Consider the following 24,592-nt stretch of genomic DNA (forward strand, 5'->3'; position numbering starts at 1 on the left):
TACAAAATTCAGGTTGTTTTGGCACATCTGGGTGATGCCGTTGAATGTGCATTAGGTTTATGTGCTCTGCATCAGCAAATGAGATTAACAAAAAGAAAGATTTTGAAAGTAGTACCCAGCTATTACTGCCCTTTTTAACCTGTTTTTGTTATTTTTTTTACAAAATGCACAGGTGTGCAATATTAATGTCCAACATGTGCAATATTACTTATTGTTCTGTTTGTTAGCTTACTTCACCTTTTTTATTTTACTTATCTTATCTTATTTACTCATTTTACTAAATGTATCTTACTTAATTGTTATTCTATTAGGCACTGGTGCTAGAAATAGTACTTTTTTATTTTGTTCACTTGTATTTTATACACTTGAACTTGTTGTAATTTTGTTGTATTTTTGAGCAATCTCTGGCACAAGAATTTCCTTCGGGATTAATAAAGTTCTATCTTATCTTATCTTACAAGCAAAATGAGCTCAATGCAAACATGCATACGATAAGATAAGATAAGATAAGATAAGATATTCCTTTATTAATCCCACAGTGGGGAAATTTGCAGTGAACAGCAGCAAAGGGGATAGTGCAAAAAACAAGATGCATCAGCTAACACAGTAAAAAAGAGCTAAACAAAGTGTAACAAAATATGAACCATTTAAATAGAAGGAAGTATAAAAAAGGAGAAGTATATACAGTATTGACAATAAACAGACTATTAACAAATTTGCACAAGAGGAAAATGGTATTGCACGGTGAGACTGAATGAATGAATGAAAATCCACCTGAAAATATCAGGTTGTTGTCATGTAGCAGCTATCAGAAAGGTATAGGTGGATATAAAGTCACTCACCTGTCTGAAGAAGATGTCTGTCAGATCAGAAACACAATGAGAGATGAAGTATAGGGGAGCAGGACGACACTGCAACAGGATGTAGGGATGTTGTGAGGTTTGAACATGTGACCTCCAAACTAAAAAAAGATTTGCTTTGGATCTGTGCATGTAAACAACAGCAGTAGATAGATGAGAGGCCAATGACAGACATCCTGGGTGCTATAGGTCATTGGTTCCCAACCAGGGGCTCCTTGAGGGAGCTCCAGTGTGTCCCCAGAAAAATGGGGAATCGTTTTTTTTTCCACTATTTAATTCACTATAGAAGTGAACAACTCTGTGAGTAAGAGTCATAAGAGGGACTATTGTGATCATAGGTTTCACTTCCTCCACGGTAGTTCTAGTCTTAATCATATCTAACAACCAAAGTCTTTTCAGGTGGACGTCCCTGAAGCGTGATTTTTATCAAATGGGGATCCGTCACATAATGTGTATCTATTTAGAGGTCCTTGACACGAAAAAGGTTAACAACCACTGCTTTATGCTATAGTTTGCAGCCTGCTCTGGACAAATCAATAAGCTTATACTAGAGGAGGTACCCCTGATCATCATTCACCTTGCATAGCAGAGTCAGCTCTGGCACCAAATGCTCAGGTTACAAGTTACACTCAGTCACCTTTGCAGGTAATATAGCATCTTACACTGTCAGTGAGCAGTGGAAGACAAATAGCTTCAAATATGTTTGTGTATTCAATGAGACATATTCCTATGAACACTATAAGCTACTATTAATACATATTAAGACAATATTATAGGCAACATACAGGCTTTTGCACCATAAAAATATAACCTAGTGATGCCAAAGGCGATAAAAAAAGTGTTAAGATAATGTCACTAATCTCACTGCTGAGTAAAATCCCATATAGGCCTAAAGTTATTGAATCAGTGAATGTTTTTTTTTAAATCAGACATAGTACACATGTAATATAATGCAATTCTCTCTTTTTTTGGCAAGTAAAAGCTCTCCTGAGGCTAAGAAACAGGTGTCCTAAGTATGAAACTTAATAGAGAGGGTAAGGCTGCCTCTCAGTGTCCAGTACGGAGCATTACACTATGATGAGGATTCATGTGGGATCAACTGTTAGCCTACAATCCACAGCTTAACTTTACACTTGGCTTCCTGCAGATTCAGTTCCCTGCAGGTTGTGTTGTTTAGGTGATGGTGACACCTTGTGGATCTGAGGTAAACACCAACTTGATGAGGTTAACTGTGTTTTTTTGTTTTTTTTTGAGAATTGTGTTCCACTTAGTGCTCTTTTTTAGGCCATTTGTAATCCCCCTCGATTTGATATAAATGTGTTTTGTAATTTGACTTGCATGTTTGACCTTCACTGTGCATAATGATGTACGTGCAGCGTTTGACACCAGAAAGCTGTTTTCACATTCGTCTGTTCAAATAGAAAAGTTTCTCTGTGCTCATCTTAAATCTGACTTTAAGGTTCATGATTTTAAGACATTTGGATGCCAATCATGGTCAAATATGCAACGCATACAAGTGTGATGTGGAAACTTCACTTATTAACTTTAGTTAATTTAACCCTTTGTGGACACAAATTATTATTCAAAACAGAGCATATTTAAATGTTTAGTGGCAATTAGGTAAATATCTCAATAAGTGTATTTTAGAGAGTGTAGGTGAAGGTCTGTTTGTGACCACTGATCTTCTTTGCTAATATAATTATTATCATGTCTGCAAATGGTGTTATTATTTCTGACACTTTTTTCGATTTCACATTGTAAAATATTCACATTACACATTTGTACGCTACTGCACCTTATATTGCCTAAAAAACCCACCAATAAAATAACGATTTTAATTAAAGCTGACACATCCCACTAATTGGTATTTAGCGTCTAATGACTTGATTGTTTAGCTGTCATTGTAATCAGGATTTAAAGTAATCATTGCCTGAATTGTTAAACAGTCAGAGGAACCACCAAGTCCCAGTGTGATACTATTCATACTATTATAATCTGCATACCTCGTTGACAACTTACATGACATCCTGACCCAATTTACACAGGAATGATGGTCAAATGTTTTGATTGGTAGCCTATAATTTATTCTTATTATCAAAAATGTGTGTATTGCTAAATTATTGATTTGAATGCATTTCAATTTGAACCAGACAGCAGAAAACAATCAAGCAAGAACATAAAAATATGGGATCGTTTATCCAGGGGGAAAAAAACAGGTTTGAACAACCAACATGACTTAAAACCAGAAAACACACAAATGTATGTGATTAAGAAAACAATAACCTTCAACAACATCACTAAAACAAACAACCTCAAAGCATGTGGAATGTATTTACTTTCTGATATTGAAACTGAAATGTATTTTGGTCTCCATAAAAAAGTCAATTGACCTTTTTTCACAGCAGACACACAGGCTACGTTCCAAATCTCATACTTTTTCTTTTTACTTTTAGTACATACTGCTGTATGTTCTGTTGCATGCAGTACTATGCATACAATTGGGACATACTACTGCATCATAACATTGCATCTTGAACTTTGACCCTTCGCTGTGCAGAGGATTGTGGGTCAGAATAGCCATAAAAGCGTGCTGGCCTGCATACTGCAAAATGCGACCGGATGTACATCCTGGTATTTTTTTGGCATACTGCATTTGACATACTATGTATTGGGACAAAATCTTTTTCTAGCATACTAAGTAGTATGGTCGTATGGGTATTGAATGCACACTTTGATTTGTCAGGTGTTACTAATAACATTAACAGTGGCTCTGCTCTATTCAAGTGTCCCAATAAGCATGATGGTGTGAGAGTGAGCCAGCATGCACAATACCAGGACCCTGAAACTGAAGCTAAATGGAATTCAGCCATTGTTAATTTTATCATTTACACCTGTGCTTTACTGTGAAATGTCTTCAGTGAAAAGGCCTATAGGCCCAACAAACACAAAGCTTTCATCCAGGAGACCGCTGTTCGTGGCCCGTGTGTTAAGTTTCACTTTCGCGTTACAATCAGCTGTTCATGTCCCGTGTTCACAATGTTCAGTTTCATTTTCAAACGTAGTAGTTTTAAGCCCAATCATGTAGTTCTTTCCTAAACCTAACTATAGAAGTTTTGTGGCCTAATCCTAAAGTGACACCAAGGGGCGTGACAAAGCAGCAGTATGTGACGAGTTGATGAGAACGTGTTGTTTTGACATGTCATAGCAGGGTAAACACAGGTGTAATTGATAAAGTCAAGTCAAGTCAATTTTAATTGTATAGCCCAAAATCAAAAATCCCAACAATCTGTACAGGATACGACACCCTCTGTCCTTTACAGTATGACCCACTCATCGAATAAGGAAAAACTCCCCCCCTAAAGAAACACCCTTTTACCGTGAAAAAAGGAAAAATGGAAGAAACCTCAGGAAGAGCAACAGAGGAGGGATCCCCCTTCCAGGATGGACAGATAAAATAAAATGATAAATGATTAAATTAATTATGGTCCCGTTCTCTTATAGTGTCACAGCCATTCCAGTGAGCCATGCAAAATACAGGGCCCTGGCCCACACAAATGGAACAGGGCCATAATTATTGTTATTAATTACACCGACCTGTGATTACTTTGCAATGACATGTCAAAATGACTGCTGTGAAAAGGGCCTTTTATCACAAATTAAACCATAGAGTAGAAAACAAAACAACACACCATAAAAACAAAACAACACACCATAAAGTTTTTCTACAGAGGTTGTAGGTTGAAGTTACATTTTACAACACATAACGTCTGACCTTTGACCTCAACAAGTAACATCGGACAAAGTTTTACAACATCCTTGCTACACTAATGACGTGCCATTTTGATCATACTTTACATTATCATATGATGATTTTCTCTCGACACCCACAGGATAATGTTCCATACTTTGGCCAGCAGATGGCAGAAAAGCCCATGAGTTGACAAATGAAATGCTTCAAACACATAATGAACAACACACCATGTGTATATCAGTCGATAAATACCATTTAGTATCACCTGAGGATTTTTTTTGTCATTTAGTCATGTTCATTCTATCGAGTGGATATCTTGATTTTATGCTATTATCATGTTAATCCAACTACTGCGAGGCAGACAAAAGAAAAGCGCTAATGTCTATTTAAAAAAGAACGCTGAATCATTCTCTGATTCAATCAACCGTTGATTTGCAGTAAAAAAGCATCCAGTGCAGGCAATAATGGTACAATGTTCCCTCTCCAGTCCATTGTGAGTCTATTATTATGATCACATCCCCTAGTGTTCACCTGACAGCACTACACACAGTCGTCACCTCGTTCCAGAGGGGACTGAGCACTAAAAGCTTCTGGTTCACAGAGAATGGAAGAAACGCCAAAGTGTCAACACACCAACTAATAATACATGATGCTTTTAAAAGTCTGTGCTGCTGCAGCTCTGTGTCGCCATGGCAACTGCACAGGCTCCGCTGCCATACAATAGTGGCACAGGCTACCACATTAAAGAGTTTATATTGCAGTGACAGTGCAGGACCACCATGGGGCAGAAAAGTATTTTCTATAGCTCAGAGATATGGCGAACGCTGTCATATTTGACAGGAACGATGCATGTGTGCACAAATGTGTGTTATAAATACATGCATGCAGATGTTGTGAATGTGCTGTATCAACCTTAACAGTGTTGCTCTTGCTGTTGATGAATGAGAGCATTTTGCAAGAACAGGACACATGTGTTAGTGCTAATTGATATTCAAAGTTACACTAGGTCTTGATGATTGCTGATATGTTTTATATCCAGAGCCAGCAGGATCCACACAGGAGGGTTTCTCTCATATCCTAATTTTCAACCCCACTGTGTGCCCCCACAGTCTGACTCTCTCCCCCTTTCTCATACATACACTCCTCTCTCTCTCTCACATCAAAGTGCTGCTCTGAGTAAAGATGGAACAGGCTCCTTTGATCTCTCCCTGCCGGCTCTGATTAATGTGTGGATTTACAGTGCAGACCTACAGGGACCTGGCAGCCATGACACCCTGCTGCATGCGCTGGAATCTAGTTTTCCTCGAAAACCAATCACAACCCTTGATTTTATTCATTGCTCCAATCGTGATGCTTTTCACACAGGCACTCACAAAAAAAGAACGAAACAAAACCAAAGCACTCACACTCATTCGACCTTAAGCGCCCAACCCCAAAGTCTCCAGCGCTGTTACAAAAATCACAGGACAGCACCTTCCCCAATCAGAGAGACTTCATAAAGTCCTTTACTTGCAATCCAAACCCTTTGCTTCATCTTAGAAGAGACAGAAAGTTGCATGAGATGAGCACTACATGTTTAATTCAGCCAGTCTTGGCAGTCATTTGCAGTGGTACAGTGTTGGTGTTTGGTGGGAGGCTTGCTGACGACGACGGAGCAAATGTTGGAAAATTTTTGCAACGAGCATCAAGGGAAGTGTTTGCACGGCACACATTGTGCTTTGTGCATTGCACATTGCACCCACGTTTCATCACAAGCCAAGCCAAAATAAGTAAACAATGTACCCACTCTTTGCTCTGTCTTTGCTCTCTCTTTTTTTTTTTTTTTTACCCCAAATCTCTCTCCTCCATGTCTCTCCTCACTCCTTATCTCTTTGCTCATTTTGTCTCCCCTCACTGCAGTGCAATGCAGATTTTTCACAGTGTGGAGGTATGGTAGAGATAGGCGGGGTACCATGAATAATTGTTGAAGATATTTTTACTCTGACCCACTTTGGAGTCCCTTTCGCCCCCTTAAAGGTGCCGCAGCCCGACTCTGTCTTAAGTCAACATAGGATGTTTAAATGAGTACCACAAACGCATGAAGAAAGTGAGTTTTTTGGTTTCAGCTGCCAAAAACAATCTCTACAGCTATCTAAGAAATATTTGAATTGTTTATAACCAGTATTATGACTGAGCAAGAGTCTGAACACAATGCCCAGTCACCAGCTTTAGTGAAAGATATTTTGGACCATACATAATGCATTGTGTAAAGTAAAAGGGTCCAGTACGTGTACAAGCTAGCCACAAGAGTGCAGGGCACACTAAGAGGATCGAGTGGAAGTAAAGCTTCACTATCTTTCCAAAATATTAAGCTGTAAGCTCCATAAAGCTGAAACTTCTAGTTATAATTGTGTTGATGCTACGTGTGTATTATTATTTTTACAGTGAATGAACAAAAATCAACCAACTCGTACGTATACTGTATCATAACAATAGCAGAAATAAGAAATTAATGGGAGACAATAAAAGTGTTTGAACCAAAATGCAAAACAATTATTAACACTATCAACACAAAAGTTGTCTAATTATAAACCGAATAGCGACAGCAAGTCACACCAAAGTCTGCAGGCAGGCAGGAATAGCAGGCAAGTACTGAGAATACAAACTGTTCTCATTCCCAGGGCATTAAATACCGAGGCTTTGTCACGGCCGTCGGCGTGTGCACCCTTTAGCGTCGGTATGAGATGCACCAGTGTGGTGACGTAGTTTAAAGAGCGAAAAAAGAGACACACCGGGAGGGCGTGAGGAGAGGTGGATGGGCCCAAACAACCTCAAGCCTTTCATCCAGGAGATTGCTGTTCGTGTCCTGTTCGTCACATTGCAATCAGCAATCGTGTCACCAACATTCAGTATTGTTTTCACTCTACAAACGTAGTAGTTTTAAGCCCAACCATGTATTTCCTTCCTGAACCTAACTATAGCGGTTTTGATGCCAAAAATAAAATGACGCCAAGAGGCGTGACAAAGCGGCGGTATGTAATGAGTTGGGATGTTGGGAGTGTTGAAGATCACTATCTGACTCTGGTACATGAACGAATCTGGCAAATTCTGAAGCCCCAAGAGGTCTCTGTGGGTTTTTTGTCAAATGCATAGTGCCAAAAATACCAGGATGTCCTACTACATCTGGTTGCATTTTGCAGTATGCAAGCCAGCATGCTTTTCTGGCTATTCTGACCCACAATCTTCTGTGCAGCGGATATATGAGCAAGAGGGTCAAAGTTCAAGGCGCAATGTTATGATGAAGTAGTATGTCCCAATTGTATGCATACTGCATGCAACAGTACGTACTTAAGTAAAATGAAAAATCTGGATCTGGAACGTAGCCCTGGTATCGGCAAAAGCCAAGTTGAGTCGAGTCAAGTTGACTATATGGGTTTGTAGTACTGAACGGTCTCAGCCAAGGAGGGTGAGGAGATGTCACGCGTCATATTATTGGGGTACAACACATGCGTAGTCTGCACTCGCTGAAACTGAGCCAATCGCAAACGCACGACTGCAGCTCCAGTTTGTGCATGTGTCATACTCCATAGCTAAAGACCCATGTCCCAGCCTCTTTCAATAGGCCTTGTTCTCAGCAGAGAGCTCATACAGCTACAGTAAACACTGAGGGGGAAATGTGTGAGTCAGTCACCACCTGTATTGCTTTAAGCAAATTAAACTTTGTTGCACAGTAGGCTACTCTAGTGAGTTTGTGATAATGCTTAAAGGTCCACTGTGCAGGATTTAGTGGCATCTAGTGGTGAGGTTGCAGATTGCAACTAACTGAGTACCCCTTTGCGCACTAATCCCTTTCCAAGTGCGTCAGAGAACTACGGTGGCCTTCAGGAAACGTAAGAACGTGAAAGGCTCTCTCTAGAGCCAGTGTTTGTTTTTTCCATTCTGGGCTACTGTAGAAACATGTCGGACTCCGTGAAGAGGACCCGCTCCCTTTGTAGATATGAAGGGCTCATTCTAAGCTAACGAAAACACACTGATGATTATACACAAATGAAAACATAGTTATGAATACTCCATTTCATTTCTGCTAATAGATTCCTCGAAATCCTACACAATGTTCCTTTAAGGTTGTAATGCTTCCTTTTTGATTGAAACAGGACAGAGCTGTACAAGTTTTAGTCAGCAGAGATTACAGCTAAAGAGTGGAAATAATGACATTAGAAGAGAGGGTTGGTGAATGTTATGGATATGAATCAAACCAAGTTATGATGACCCCAGTTATTAATGCTGTAAGGAGTGTGAAGAACTCTCACTGTACTCAGTAACAATGTCCTGACCATCATAAAAGCTTCCAGTCCACATCCAATGTAAAAGTAATTAGAGGCTCCTTTATCCGCACTGGTCTCTAGAGGACTGAGGAACTCTATTGAAATGTTGGACAATTTTGTGGCTCACCATAGTGATAGGACACACACACACACACACACACACACACACACACACACACGTGGATGAGTGAAGGATTCATATATACAGGAGATGAGAAATAGGAAAATATACTGTTCAGTTGGCAATAATGTTGGTGATAACATGCACTCGAGGTAAAACAAGTTTATTTATATAGCACCTTTCAACAATGAGTAAATCTAAAGTGCTTTACATAAGACATAAAAGGCAAGAAAAGAAACACAAGACAATATAAAAAAGACAAAATAAAAAGACACATTTAAATAGGATAAAAGAAATCAAATAAAACAGAAGCTAAAAAATGAGAGAAAAACAGGAGAATAGAAATTGCAGTGTAGTCACAGTGCAGTGCAAGATATGAATAGTCCCAAATCTAATCCAATGCAAGGCAGTGGCAAACAGAACAGTCTTAAGCCTAGATTCAAAAGAACTGAGAGCAGACCTCAAGTTTTCTTTTCTCCAGATATGTGGAACATAAAAACCGAATGCTGCCTGGTCCGTATCGCTTCATATAGGTTCGCCTCTAGCGTCAGTTTTGGATGTGTCAGGGACGGCATCTGTTTCCCCTCGTAACATGCATAGTGTCTTTTCAAAATAGCTTTAATGTTCATATGAAACGTACAGTTTCTGCTCGTTACATGCATACAGTCTCCAAAACACTACTACTCCTACTCAGTTATATTTAGGCAGCAATAGTACTTGGTTCGGCTTAGGAAAATATTGTGGTTTGGGTTAAAATATGTACGTTTGTTCCATAACTGGCGTTAGTTAAGTACATATGAATGTTCGTATAGTTCTGATAATTGTAGCTTACTTATAAACATAAAATCCAATATGAAAGGCTATAGCGTACATTATGTTTGTTTTACTGATGAAAAAATGAGAGCCTGTTAACTCTGCCTAAATGCATTTATAAAATATTTAACATATTTATATGTTTTCAATAACACAGTTGGGATTTATCAAACACGTCTCCTTCGAAATGGTTGGTTTACTTATTCAAGATAATATAAGGTGATGCGGAAATGGCAGTAAAAATGGTCTGAAACTTTAATTTCCGCACAAATTCGCTCCTCTCGCGATTTATGTGTATGAGGCCTATTGTGAATTGGGTCACGATGGTTTGTCATTTTTAAAAAGGGGATACCCAGAAAGAAGTCTGAGAATCATTGGTGTAGATTATTCTTTTTTTAAGGGTGGTTTAAAGGTGCTCAGTACGGAATTCAGAGCATATCTATGATTGAGGGATTACCTCCACATGGCTCTCGGCTCTCAACATGGAGACGGCAGCTAACGGTGCCAACAGCACGAACAATGCAAACAACAGTAACAGTGTTGACAGAGCTAGCCAGTTGCCAGTGCGGCACAACCACGGATGTATAAAGACAACTGGATACAGCGTCGGAGGCGGGGCCTCGTTCATTCTTATGAAAGTTGGTCAGAAAAAAAACAAAGTAATCACATGGGTCATGCAGCGATCTTTCACATCCATTGGGCCCATAGAGCAGGCAAAGTAATGTATCCTTTAACTCATTCACATGAACGGAGGAAGGGAAATAACTCTAGATTTGGCTATTAATGTATTTTACAACTTTTAGGATCTAATGATTTAAATAAGGGAAGTTGATTTACTTAAAAAAAAAAAAATCTGCTGAGCTACAGACATCTTTCCCAATTTAAGGCTATGGGAAAAAGTATTTTTGGGCCCAATGGCATCACGTGACAAACACAGAAGTTGTAATTCCACCGTTTGGCCACTACGTAAAATTTGCTTTGCCAAGATGTCAAGATGGCCAAAATACCGAATTTGAGGCTTCAAAACGGCAGTCCACAAACCGATGGGTGATATCACGGTGACTATGTCCACTTCTTAAATACACTCTATGGTTGCACTATTCCCTACTATTCTCTACTACAAAGTAGAAATACAAAAAAGTTCCACTTTTGTCTCAATGTTAAAAAAAGAAGAATGAATGAAAAACCGAGTTGTAATTAACATTAAGGTTGATCTTATTTTTCTGCTTTGGCTCTTTAAGGCCATAATATACGCGTGGTTCCTTTATACTGTCACTACCTAAACAGTATATAATTCATAGTTGGTGAAATGTCTAGAAATACCCACAGTGTTATGTGTGATCCATTGTGGGGACTTCAGACATGACATGGACTTTTTAAGACTCGACACTTGACTTGAACTTGTGTTTTGTGACTTATGAATCGTCTCTGAGTGAAAGGGGCTCAGAGGTAATATATTCTCTTTAAACGCCGCTCTGTTTGAACACAACTGTTCATAACAAATGGTTTATTTATAATGCAACAGTGAGCTGAAGTTAGGCAGTCAAAGTCATTCTAGCAAAGGCTTCAGAAAAAATACAAAGAAATCTATCAGAACATCAGATTTGAACATTTTACATAACTTCAAATTTTCTGAAACAGTTTGGTGCCAGTCAGATACCAAGCTTTTGAATTTTGAAAGTTATTGAGCTGATCTCAGAGCAGAACTCATTTTCTTCCCATAGCTGTTTCCCACAGCGTCTTTATCTTCTTCCATTCCTTCTTCTTCTTCTTAAATCTCACTCTTTGCCTCTGTAATGATTTTATGACATTTGTTTTCCGTCAGGGTTTTGAATATAGATAACAATACGCAAAAAACATAAAAAAAGAGGACACGCTATGAATGCAAAACTGACCTGATGTGTGCTCTGTGCAAATTTAGAGAGATCTGAAAGGTCCTCGCCAATTTCCAGCTCACTGCTTCTGTTATCTCGCCTTGCTTATCCTTTTTTTCCCCAGCTCTGCTATATTTCTCTCCCTTTGTCCCTCTGCGCAATAGTTTCTCTTTCCGCCTCCATCTCCCATGCATGCATGGCCCCCCTCTACCCCCACACTCTTCCCTATATTTCACAATGTGAAAAGTCACCCAGAGTTTTCCTTCTAGGGTTTTTTTTTTTTTTGCGGACAGGAAGTCCATATTTAATGAAGTGACTCTCTTGTTAAAATGCTTTTAAGTGCTCCTGTGCAGGGCTTCAGGCTGGAGCGGAGGGGAGGCGGGGGCTGAGGCTTTTATTTATTCATTGGGCGGTTCAGTGCCTCTTCCACCGCTCCGGCTCTGTGAAGAAGGGAGAGGATTAGAGGAATGAATCCCCCTCCCCAGCATACACCCTTCCTCCTTCTCCCTCGCTGGCCTTGTTCCCTCCCTCGGGGGACACCCCTGCGTCAGTCCACATTAACATCCATCAGAGCATGGTGCTCCAGAGAGGGACGAGCCTCTTGTCCGACTCCCACCGAGTTGCACATACATACGTGCACGAGTGACACGCAAACTCACGCACACCCATAAGTGCACGAGCAGGGAACATGCATAGCAGGAGGCACCAACACTGTGAGTCACGCACTCAAAAGCGTCTCCGTCACCCTACTGCTGTTCACGCCTCGAGCTACACTCAAATTCAGTTTTGTTCACATGCTACATTCAAATTGAACTTGTTTCCAGAGAGCCCCTCCAACATTTGAGTTACACAAGTGCATCTGTCCCCCTACTTGATCAGTAGGCGTATTTGAACAAGTTTGAACAAGCATCTGAAGACTGTCGGGAAAAAAAAAAACAGACGACGGAGGAGAGAGGAGACGGAGGAAGAAGAGAAAGTTTCTCTGAGTGAAAGGCTGAGATGGTGCGTTGTGCTGATTCCTCTCCTCTTTGTGTGAAGTTTTGGGGCTGTCTGCTCCCTCGTTATCTCTCCTCACTCCCTCGCAGGATGGGAGGGGAGCCGAGAGGATGAGAGAGGCATATCATTAACCGAGAGTGTTTCTACAACAAAGCGCAGACTCCATCAAATCCCACTCATTCCCTCACACTGGTGTCACACTCATCATCCTCCCGCACTGAACTGCTGTGTGAAAAAAATGCCCTCATTTGTCGAAGGCACACACCAGTTTTTTTTTTTTGTCAGCAGGCCCTAATAGAAATTCCTTTAATATTTTCCTCTCTCTCAAATCTTTGAGAATTTTGAGATACTAATGCTCATATCTAAAATTGGATTACGTTTGTTAGGGCTTGACTGATGTGTATGTGTGTGTGTGTGTGTGTGTGCGTGGGTGTTGTGAAAGCGCATGTACATGGATCCTCATTGGAGGGCTTCACTGTAGCCATGCAGAGGGATGCAGATTGTTTCTAATTCACCACGCTGACCTAGATTCCTAAATCAGGCACATTAAATGAGAGATGTTGCCCCAACATGACAAAACCCAACGTCTCACCCTAATTTGTTATGAGATCTCTCCTTTCCTCTCATCACTTCGTACCTTTAAAAGATCAAACTCCTGATTCGATCCATTCACACCAATAATTCCCCTCTTTTTTTACTCAGAGCGTCCCCTCCTCCTCCTCTCTCATCTCTGAATCTAACATCAAACCGAAATGTTAAAAATGCAAATTCATTTTCCTAGCTAGCTCAGTTCACACAAACTTGTAATTGGATTCTGCCTATTAATATAAAAGCGTTCCTCCATCCTCATCATTCGATCTCGTATTCCACGATACACACCAACATGGCCTTAATCCATGAGAAGGGGGAGAAAGATGGAGAGGCAGAGGTTGTCTCAGCGTGGTGCAGGAATGAGTCCTAAAACCCAGGGATGAGTTAGCATTTTAGCTTTTTCAGGTTCCCTCATCTTGAAGTCAATGGGTTTTTGGTTTGATGCCTGAAATAAGGTCTGTGGTTAAAACAAGCTTAAATGCCCTGACACACAATGCCGACGGTCGGCCGTCGGAAAGTTTGGGGCCCATGGTGAGCGTCCATCAGCAACGTTTTTTTGGTCTGTCCCGCACCGTCGGCTTTGTCTGACTGTGTTGGAGGTTCTTCTGCCAATTCAGCATGGTGAATCGGCGGAGGAGCCGGCAGAGCTCGTCGTTGAGAGAAATCACTCTGATTGGCGGTTCAGTTTCAGCGCACGAGAAGAGAAACAGAAGTGAGGAAAGCAAGAAAATGAGTAAAATCAAAAGGATACACACGGAAGGCCCTTCTCATTTTTCTTCTTCTTATATCTTCATCTCATCTGATCATTCTAATACATGGACATTTTCACAACGACATGGCCATCTAGAATGAGGCTTAGCGGTGATTGAGAGTGATGTGAAAATGGTCGGCAACACCGTTTTATTTCACAACGGCTTTTATATCCACCGTTCCTCGACCTTCCGGTTTCTGTTTTTGGATGACGAATACAGACTACCGCGACCTGCTGGTATGGAGAGTTATTTCATCTCATGCAGGTGCAGAACATATGAGGTAGTCGGCCGTTGGCTGTCGTCTTTGTGGTGTGTTCGAGTGCAACTTTTTGGCCAAGACAAAGCAACGTGAGGCGACTCAACAGTGGCCTTCGTAGCCGCTGGTTCTTTAATGTCGGCATGGTGTGTCCCCAGCGTAAGAGATTTTAACATTTTGTTCTACGACATGAAAACGTCAGTAAATATCCCACTAGTGAATTTTCAAACCTTTTATATGTCTTAAAAAGGCGGTTGCTAACAAGTGGCTAAATGAGACTAAACGTCATCATGCTGACTCGTCCTCCTTTACACTGTGGTGTAGTTCGTTTATAGCCTATAGCTTTTTACTCCTGGCGAATGCATTTATGCCTCAAAAATCATAAAAGTGGTGTCCTTTTGTGGAGATTATCTTGCTGAACAAAATGTATAAGTATTAAACGTGTGTTTGCGACAGAGTTTATTTTCTGCAATAATCCAAAAGCCAATGGAAAAATCCCATTGAAAAAACCCAGGGTGATGCTAGGTGCCTGGTTGGCCTACAAAAATATGTCATCCCTTTAGCACTCTATTAGCATGGCAAAATGTCTCATTGAATCATGGAGTAAGGTGGCACAGTTAGCACGACGAGTTAGGAATTAATTAGCAACATAATGAAAGTGTGCACATCTGCCTGGTTAATGTGCGGTCAGTGGGTTTCCCTCTTAACACTCTTCCACTTGGTTACATTAACTCTCTTCTTTCCCATCAGCTGCTGCACTCAATCTCACCTGTGTATTTTATTTGAGGTAGATGGGAGATATAACACTCAGAGAGGCGGAGGGGGTTGAGCTGCACTCCGTGACCCCGGCTACCTAGCATGTTCAGGCTGAGAAACTAAAGGGACGGATGTTACCAGACGACAGAAAGAAAACGGAGAAAATCGGCGTGCAACGGTCGGGAAAGAGACAGACGGCCTGAGAGAGAGCACCAGATGCTGTGTGGGAGGGTTATTTAATTGATGATATCACACCTCTCTTTCCCTTTTTCTCTCCCTCTTGTTCTCCCTCTTTTCTTCCTCTAACACACACACGTGCACATTCACGTTAACACACACAGCGTATTTGCCCTGTCACCTTCTTATCCTTGCATGACACACAGCCCACGCTTCTCACAGGCTTTCGTCCTGCCCACCTATTGGCTCCCCCAGAGGTTTTTGCGATGGCCTGTAGCTTGCATGAATCCACAAAAACCCAACTTGAATCCATCACTCCCATCAGAGAAACCAAATAATGTTGTGCACACATCTTATCTAAAATTATGATTGAGAAAAGAGGTGGCTTGTTTGCAAATTCATTTAGCAGAAAACATGAAAAACATCTCAATTATGATGTTTTTTCTGCTCTGTGCATTAAGTCATTTGAAATCATGTAACAACATCAATTTGGTCATTTCGAGAGTGCAGACAACATCACCACAGCTCGCCACAGTTTCTTGCTTTCTTAGGCCTCTTTTGACTTCTTGCTTCTCCGCGTACAAGTAGAAACTGTTCCGCGTGCTTCCTGCCAAACTAGAAAAGCCTCAGAAAACGAGTCTCATTAATTAGCTTCTCATTTGTAAATGCAAATGAGCTTAATTAAAAAATAGACTCTCCTTTTGCGGCTTCAAAGGGAGACAGTGAGGCCTAATCAGGAGGTTTGTTCAGCTGTGCCACTAATGAGACATATTTGGCCTAACGAGGGAGCGATGCCCTAATTTGTTTATGGTAATGATATGAAACAGCGATCGTCCTTTTGGTGTATCTGGGAAGGGATCAGTCACACACACGCCTCTGCTCGATGCACCTTCAGGGTTTCGTTCAGCGTTGGCGAGGTGTTGCAGCGGCGGCCATGCTGAATTGTTTCAGTAGGTTAATTGGCTTAATTAGCCTAATAGAGATCATTGGGCCGATGACTCAATGTCAAGGCATATGTGGGTTTCTGAGGCATTTCCGTGCAAATGTTGTGCAGATGAAAATGTATGTGTAAGATGAATTCACAGAATCGTTTTACTATAAATATTCCTGGAGAAGTAAACAAAGCAAAGCAGGTCCAGGTCAAGTCTCAGCCCCACAGATTAAAGGATAACTGTGGTTTATTACAACCTGGCTCTTACTTTCATTGTTTCAACCATCATTTGTATAAGTAATAATGATGAACTGCATCCCCAGATGTCAGCAAACTAAAAAAGAGTCCAACAAAAAAGAAGCGCAATTACACAATCATACAGGTTTTACAGTAGTGCTGCAATAATTTTAGCTATGATTTGGGATGACAGTGTCAGTCTCTCATTCGGTTGGTCCATCACTTTAGTTCAGACTGAAATATCCCCAACAACTGTTGGTTTGCCATGAAATTTGGTACACACATTCAAGTACCCCACGGGATACATTTTACCAACTTTGGTGAACCCAATAACTTCTTATTTAGCAACATCATCAGGTCAAAATGTGTCCAGTGCTTTGGTTTATAACATTCCCACCAGCCTCAGCTGCACTTTGGGTTTACTGCTAGTTTGCAAATGTGAGAACATGCTAAATTGGTGAACATGGTAAACACTTTAGGCTAACTGCTAAAGATCTGCATGTTAACGTTGTCATTGTGAGCATGTTTGCATGCTGACGTTAGCATTTAGTTTAGAGTTCAAAGATTGATTAACAAAAAGACTTACAGCCTGAGAGTCCAAAAGCAGCGGAAACAAGCGGATGATCCAAAAAGACTAGGAACGAACGCCTGGCTGGAGCGCTGGAAACAAGGAAGGAAGAACAATGATGAAGTGGCACGAGGACAAAGGAGCACAGAGACTAGCACACAAGGAAAGGAGGGTGATAACGAGGGACAGGTGACACACAAACACACACAAAAGGGCAGGAAGTGAAATTGTCTGCAATGAAAAGAGGTGGTGAGCAAAATAAAACACTAAACATGACTGAATAACATGAAACAAAGAAAAAACATAACAGATGACCCTCAAACCCTGAACACAAAACCCCCTAGATAACTAATCATCTTCTAAAGAAGCAACATAGTCCAGTCTTCACAAAAAGTCAGAGGACATAGAGCCAGACTGTGACAGTTATATCAACAACAGATCAAACTAGAGACCTTCTTATGATGGGATCCAACACCTGCTGCGACGCCAATTCGGACTAGAGGTGTAATATGGGGGACCCAATGGCCTCTTCCCCACTTCCTACCCCCCCCCTACTTCTGGTTCCCTTTGCTCAGATCACACCTATCTTCGAACTCAGCCTTCATCTTTAACTCTACTACACACCTGATTCGTGACTGCATCTTACACGGTTGTAACGTTATCGCAGTGACAAAATCTGTCCACAGAAACAGACATATAAACACCTGGCAAAGTACTGAAAGCTGCCTCTGTGGTAGTTCCTGCTACAGTAGGTGTCTCCAGGACCACATTTTGCCATGATGACACCAAGCCCCCAGGAAGAGCGCCGGGCTTTGAAGCAAATTTTCGCAGTTTCCAAACGGTGGAATTTCAACATCCGTGTCCCTCACGTGATATCATTGGGCCCAAGAAGACTTTTTCCCATAGACTTACATTGGGAAAGAGACGTCTGTAAATCAGCGTATAATTTATTTGAGGTACATCAACTTCTCAGTACAAACACTTGAATAGCCCCTATTTAAATCATTAAGTGCACTAATAGCTGAATCCAGAGTTATTATCCTTCTGTTCATGTGAAGGGCTAGGAGGCGGAGTTAAAGGAAACACTACTACGCCTGCTCTATCGGCCCCATGGATGCGGAAGATCGCCAGAAGATCCAGGTACTTTAGTCAAGTCAAGTCAAGTCAAGTAAATTTGATTTGTATAGCCCAAAATTACAAATCACAAATTTGCCTCAAGGGGCTTTACAATCTGTACAGGATACGACACCCTCTGTCCTTTACAGTACGACCCTCTCATCGGATAACAGATAGAGCCAGAGCAACTCGACCTCCTCTCCACCATGGAATCTTGAGAGAGGACCAGATTTCTTTTAATTCATACTTTAGCACTCTACAGTCGAGTCATTTTAGCTTCATGCGCCACTGAGCAACTCAAATAGGAATGAACGGGAGCCCGCCTACAACGCTGTATCCAGTTCTCTTTATACATCATGGATGACACATATCGTGGAAACGAGGCGTCGCTGCCACAGCTGGTAATGTGAAAGGTGTCGCTTATAGTGACATCCACAGATAATTCTCACCCGACTGCTCATTGCTTTGGTTTTACAGCCCACAAGCAGGCAGCTGTTTTCAACAAAAAAAAAGCTCTGACAAACCGATTGTATTCAAACAGACATTGTTAGCAGCTAGCTGGTGAACATGGAGTGTAAAGAGACAGATTATTATTTCTCTCAGGAGTTGATGGAGACTAAATCAGAGCTAAAAGAGAGTGAATATTGCTCTTATATTCATGAAATGGAAACAAACATGACTCCAAATGAGTGATAGTGCATGTTTTCAGAAGGTAGGCCATATCTGTCTCTGACAAAAAAATCAATTAATGCATGTTTAAACAAAACCGCAGGTTAGAAGACACAGTTGTATGGTGAAAATATTACCCCAACTGTCAATTGTAAACATTCATCACAGTTTACAGGCTGACTTCCTGGTTCAGTTTTTGACCTACAGTACTTTCCGTAGCTGTGCGCAGTTTTCCTGCAGCCTACAAGGAGGTGTTATTATCGGCATATCCATGTTCTCATCCCAACACGTCACATACTGACCAGCCCAGTCGCACAGCAGTTTGTGAAATAGTCTAAAAGATTTAATTTCTTGATTCATGTACATAGACAAATTTCATACTTTTTTCGTGATGTCAGCACAAAATCAATTCGTATGTAAACCACGTAATTTTGAACCGGAAGTATAAAGAGCCCACGTAGGGAGGAGGTCGAGGTGGATTCATATCCCGTGTGAAACCACAAGTCAAAATTGATTTATTTGTCACGCAACTTCCGTACTTAAGTTACAGCACACCAAACTGCAATCTTTTCCTGAACTTAACTAAGCAGTTTTTTTTTAAAAGACTGGAGTGGAGATTGACACGTGTCACATGTTGCTGGAAATTCGTAGGAATACACATGAAAAATAAGTTGTTGAAAGTCGTGCTGAGCTTCACCAAAAAAAGGGAAATTTGTGTGTATTTTCATGAATAAAATAGATTCAATTTCGTGACTATTTCACAAACTGCCGTGAGACTTGTAGTGACACTTTGTCAGACCCCTCTGCGTCACTTTACGGTCGCAGTAAACACGTGCTTAATGTTGTGAATTAAACAAAAACACTTAGTTTTAGGAAAAAAACAACATTGTTGGGCTTAAAATCACTACGTTTGTACAGTGAAGTTGGTGACTGGACGTTGTGAACACGAGACACAAACTATCAGCTGTTTGTAAAGTGAAAGTGAAACATAACACAGAGGACACGAACAGCGGCCTCCTGGATGAAAGCCTTGTGCTTCAGTTTTCCCGTGGTCTATATGAGGTGTTATTATCGGCATTTGCTAAACTATAAGGTCGTCTGACGAGTGTTTTTTGCCCCTTCTGACCTTGTTGTACGATGCTGTCGTGTTCCCAGAGCTCAACAATTAGCCTACAATGCTATTATAAAAATAATTGCCAGAACCACGAAAATAAGACCTGAGTAACAAACAAGAATTATCCTTTATGGTACTTTAACCCAAATTAATTCAAAATCGTGAGTGTGCTTGTGCTTGATTTTTCTGAACTCACATGCCTGTTACCTGCGTTCATATTTAGGGATGAGTACACATGCTTTTGCATACTGTAGGCCTACATGCATACATGTGCATGTGTGAGTGAGTGACAGGGCTCTCTCCGCTATTTTGTTCACTGTTGACTGCGTGTGAGGCCGAGTGAGACGGCAGCGTGGCTGGCCCTCACTGATAACTAGGCACAGGCAGAACCCTGCGCTCTCTGCTTCTATTCAAAACACACACGCACGCATGACCACGTACACACACACACACACACACACATATGCGTTAATTAATCCCAAAACGAAAGGGAAATTGAAAATACACTGTCTCCACTTTTTTAATTGGACTGACTGTCGTCCAACCATAAAGAGAAAACAAGCTCAATCATTCTCCTCCATCTTGTCGCTTGTTGAATTATTGATAGACGGAGCAAACTGCACTAGAGAATGAAATGGGGAAGAGAAGCGCTGGGCTCGAGTGTGTTTGAATGTAGTGCTAAAATTTGATTATTCATGTGTGATGCGTGCTGTGTGGATTCTTGTAGCAGAGTGAAGAGGAGGACTGAGCTTCTCCATGGTGACTGTAGAGAAACCTGTATGTGCCAGACGAGCCAGCTGGTATCTTGTTGTCCAAGTACACAATGCTCCAGCAAGAAAGAAAAAAATAACTCAAGGAGATGAGGTAGTTAGTCAGAAGGCATTCATTATTCAAGTCATATTTGAACCACTGTGTAAATGTCCTCCATCTCTATCTGAACCAGTGCACATTGCCTCCATGACCCTCTCCCTTTTTGCTCGACCAGAGTATTTGCCCTCGTATGAACTCTCTCTATACTGTAATTATCTCTTCATTTTTCGCCCCGCACAATGAATTAGCTGGTCCTGGTGAAAAGCTCGGGAAATTATATCAGATTGGCTTTTGCCCAACAGTCGCTCTGGTTTTTTTTCGGGGAAAATGTTGGCGTCTGAGCTATGAGAGGGCAAATATCTTGATAAATAGAAAGCTCAAAGTGACAGGAGCCAGTGGGGTCATCCTTCTATTTAACTCAACCGTAACACTTTCAAAATTGAAATGTAGATAAAGCCCCATTAACATTAGCAACCGATTATATTATGCAGGTGATCTTTAATGTGACGTGCCTTTAAGTCCCCATTATTAATAATAATAGCCATGTAAAATTAATAACTTAATACTGTTTCAGGGACCTTTTACTGTACGGCACCTTAATAGAAAGATGATTACATTTTTGACCTCCAATGTTTTGATACCTCGACCAGATAATGAGAATGAGTAAATCCCTGAATAGGCTGAATAGGCAAAAACATGTTTGACTTAAACTTCTAGAGGCCAAACAGAGACCTTGAAATATTCCCCTCATCAATTAATCTCCATTCAATGACACACTGCTTTACTTAGCCAACCATTCAGCCTCCTCTGACTGCTATAATTGTACCAGTTAATTGCTTTTCAACTCTCTTTGATTACAAGGTCGGCTCTGAATGGCTGGTGTACATGGCTCAAAGTTCCTTCTTCCCTCGGCCCTCCTCCTTTTCCATCCACCTCCTTATGGCCGCCCCGCCTCCCTTTGGTCACAACAGGTCGTACCATTCCTCCTCTCCTCTCCTTTTCCTTCTCCTCTCTTTCTCCTCTCCTCCTTCTCTCCTCCCCTCTCCTTTTCCTTTTAATTTTCCCTCTCCTCTCCTCTCCTCTCCATTTCCCTCTTCTCACCTCCTCTCCTTCTTCTCTCCTTCTTCTCTCCTCTCCTTTTCCCTCTCCTTTCCTTTTCTCTCTCCTCTCCTCTACCGTCTCCTCTCCTCTCCTCTCCTCTCCTCTCCTCTCCTCTACCGTCTCCTCTTCTCTACCGTCTCGTCTCGTCTCGTCTCCTCTCCTCTCTTCTCCTCTCCTCTCCTCTCCTCTCCTCTCCTCTCCTCTCCTCTACCGTCTCCTCTCCTCTCCTCTCCTCCCCTCTTCTCCTCTACCGTCTCCTCTCCTCTCCTCTCCTCTCCTCTCTTCTCCTCCCCTCTTCTCCTCTACCGTCTCCTCTCCTCTCCCGTCTCCTCTCCTTTACCGTCTCCTCTCCTCTCCTCTCCTCTCCTCTCCTCTACCGTCTCCTCTCCTCTCCTCTCCTCTCCTCTCCTCTCCTCTCCTCTCCTCTACCGTCTCCTCTCCTCTCCTCTCCTCTCCTCTCGTCTCCTCTCCTACCGTCTCCTCTCCTCTCCTCTCTCCATGACCCTACATTCCAAGGTATCAGTGAGATGTGATTTTCATTAACCCATTAATCACAGCGACGTTTGTATATAATGGTGTCTGTTAACTGTGATAAACTGATACATAATAAATCTGTCCACTCCGAGGATGCTCACGGTAGAGAATAAATGAACCCTATAGGTTACAGTTTTACATAATCTGTAGCACAAGCACAAGAGAATCTGTAAGGAGAGTTGCTTAGTCCATTTCTCTACATTGTTAAAAATGATGGTTTGTTATACACATTGTTTAAAATAAGATATTATTTCACCATTAAGTGGAACAATCTCACAAAAGGGGGAAAAAAAACAACTAACTGTACAAACAGAAATGTGGAAAAATAAAGATGCATTGCTATTGGCTCGAAAAGAGCACTGCTCTACAACTGTCCCTGACAATTTATGTACTGTTGAGGTTGGTTAAGGAAGCAGAGTCCATGATTGGAGAGAGACGGAGGTCGGTGTGTGTGTGTGTGTGTGTGTGTTACTGCTGCGTCTTTCTCCTCTCCCTCCACAGCTCACACGGAGGCGACAGAGTCCCTCTCATTACTAAACAGCACAGCCCCCAAACAAAGGCTCGCGCACCGACAGCGGCGCATGTTCAATACCGATAACTAGTGTGGCCTCTCATCTGAATTAGCATGCCGTATAGGCCTTGACACATATTCACACCAACACACAAACACACATGTATTCAAGTCCAAACACACACAAAAAACACCACATACATGCACACATATTCAAAGGGCACACCCTTATGTGCTATTATTCTCTCACACACACACACACACACACACACATACACATACACTCATCCTCCAAACTCTTGTGTCGCACAGATAGCGATTAGCGGATTACTCTGCAGCGGCAACTTGAATATGCATTCAAGCTTTGCGTCGTCAGCATTGGCTTTTGTTCTCCGTGTGGAGAGGAGCCGCACAAAGCCTTTTTCGACATCAAAGACACAGAACAACAGAAATAGCAAATTGCAAAAATACTAGCAGTGGTTCTGAGGGATGCCGCCGGGTTGCTGCACAGAAGAACCATGCAAATGAGCAAACGCCGGAGTGTTATTTCCGCTCCACTTGAATATAGCTTTCTCCTCATCATCTGGCCTTCTGCATGTTTCACATCTGGCTGGTTAAATGTGCCACCGGGCCTGGAGATGTCTGCCGAGGGGTGAACAGCAATGAGGCAACACACACACACACACACGCACTTATAGGCTGACCTTTGCTCTTTCAAGTTCATTTTAATGTCCCTGTATTGTAAACCACAGTGAAATGCAGTGTAAGATCATCAGAAAAGGAGCACCTTTGAAATAAAGAGCCAATAGTGGTGCTCATTGCTATAAATAAATACCTTTCTCCTTTGGTGGAGACCATGTGGTAAAAGCAGGCTACAGAAATGTTACCTCCTGCTGTGACTAATGTGTGCAATCTTCCTGTCGCTCTGTCACACACAATCACAATGGCTTGTTTATCCTGCTGTCATATTTCTTTGATGCTATGTCGCTTTCTGCTCTGATTGGGTCCCCTACATACAGTATATCTAGATGCAGTGACAGCAGGGAGCAAAATGGGGGGGCTTTTAAAAAACGTTTTGCATCCCTGCGCATGCAACCGTACACATCAATAAGTGCGTATTTGTGGCGAGCATGGGAGATTTCGCCCCGTGTACGTTGCCACTATCTATATTACAAAGGACAACTCAACGCAGGTGGCAGTGACCCGTTTTGTAAATGAGTACAGGGGTTGAGGAATAGTTGGCGAACGGGGAGAGAGCGTGTCATATCTCACACTGATAATGAGGGGGAAATGTGAGGGAAGAAAACATGGAGGAGGAGGAGAGAAGGAAGACAAGTGAGGAGAGGCGGAGAGCAGGAAGGGAAGCCTAAAATATGCATGTCATCATGTGGATGACTGATAGCTTTCTGTGAAAGCTTCTCTTGATGTGCACGTACAACGCAGTGTGTGTGTGTGTGTGTGTGTTTACTTGGAGTGTTACATTCCCTTGCTGAAGCATTGAACTCTCTCTCACACACACACACACACACACACACACACACACACTGAACTCAGTGTCTTTGATCATCTGAGTGAGACTGTTCTCTCAATGTTCTAATTAGCTCGGTGTTAAACACGAGAGACAAGAGAGATCAAGCAGCAAACCCAACAGATGATCAGTGCATAGTGAGAATGAAACTATCACCCTGAACTATCAATGTAGCCGAACCGACCATCTATCGGCGCTTTCACAGTGATGTTTTACATTCTT

The sequence above is a fragment of the Sebastes umbrosus genome, chromosome 6 (genome assembly GCF_015220745.1).
Source record: "Sebastes umbrosus isolate fSebUmb1 chromosome 6, fSebUmb1.pri, whole genome shotgun sequence".
NCBI lineage: Eukaryota > Metazoa > Chordata > Actinopteri > Perciformes > Sebastidae > Sebastes > Sebastes umbrosus.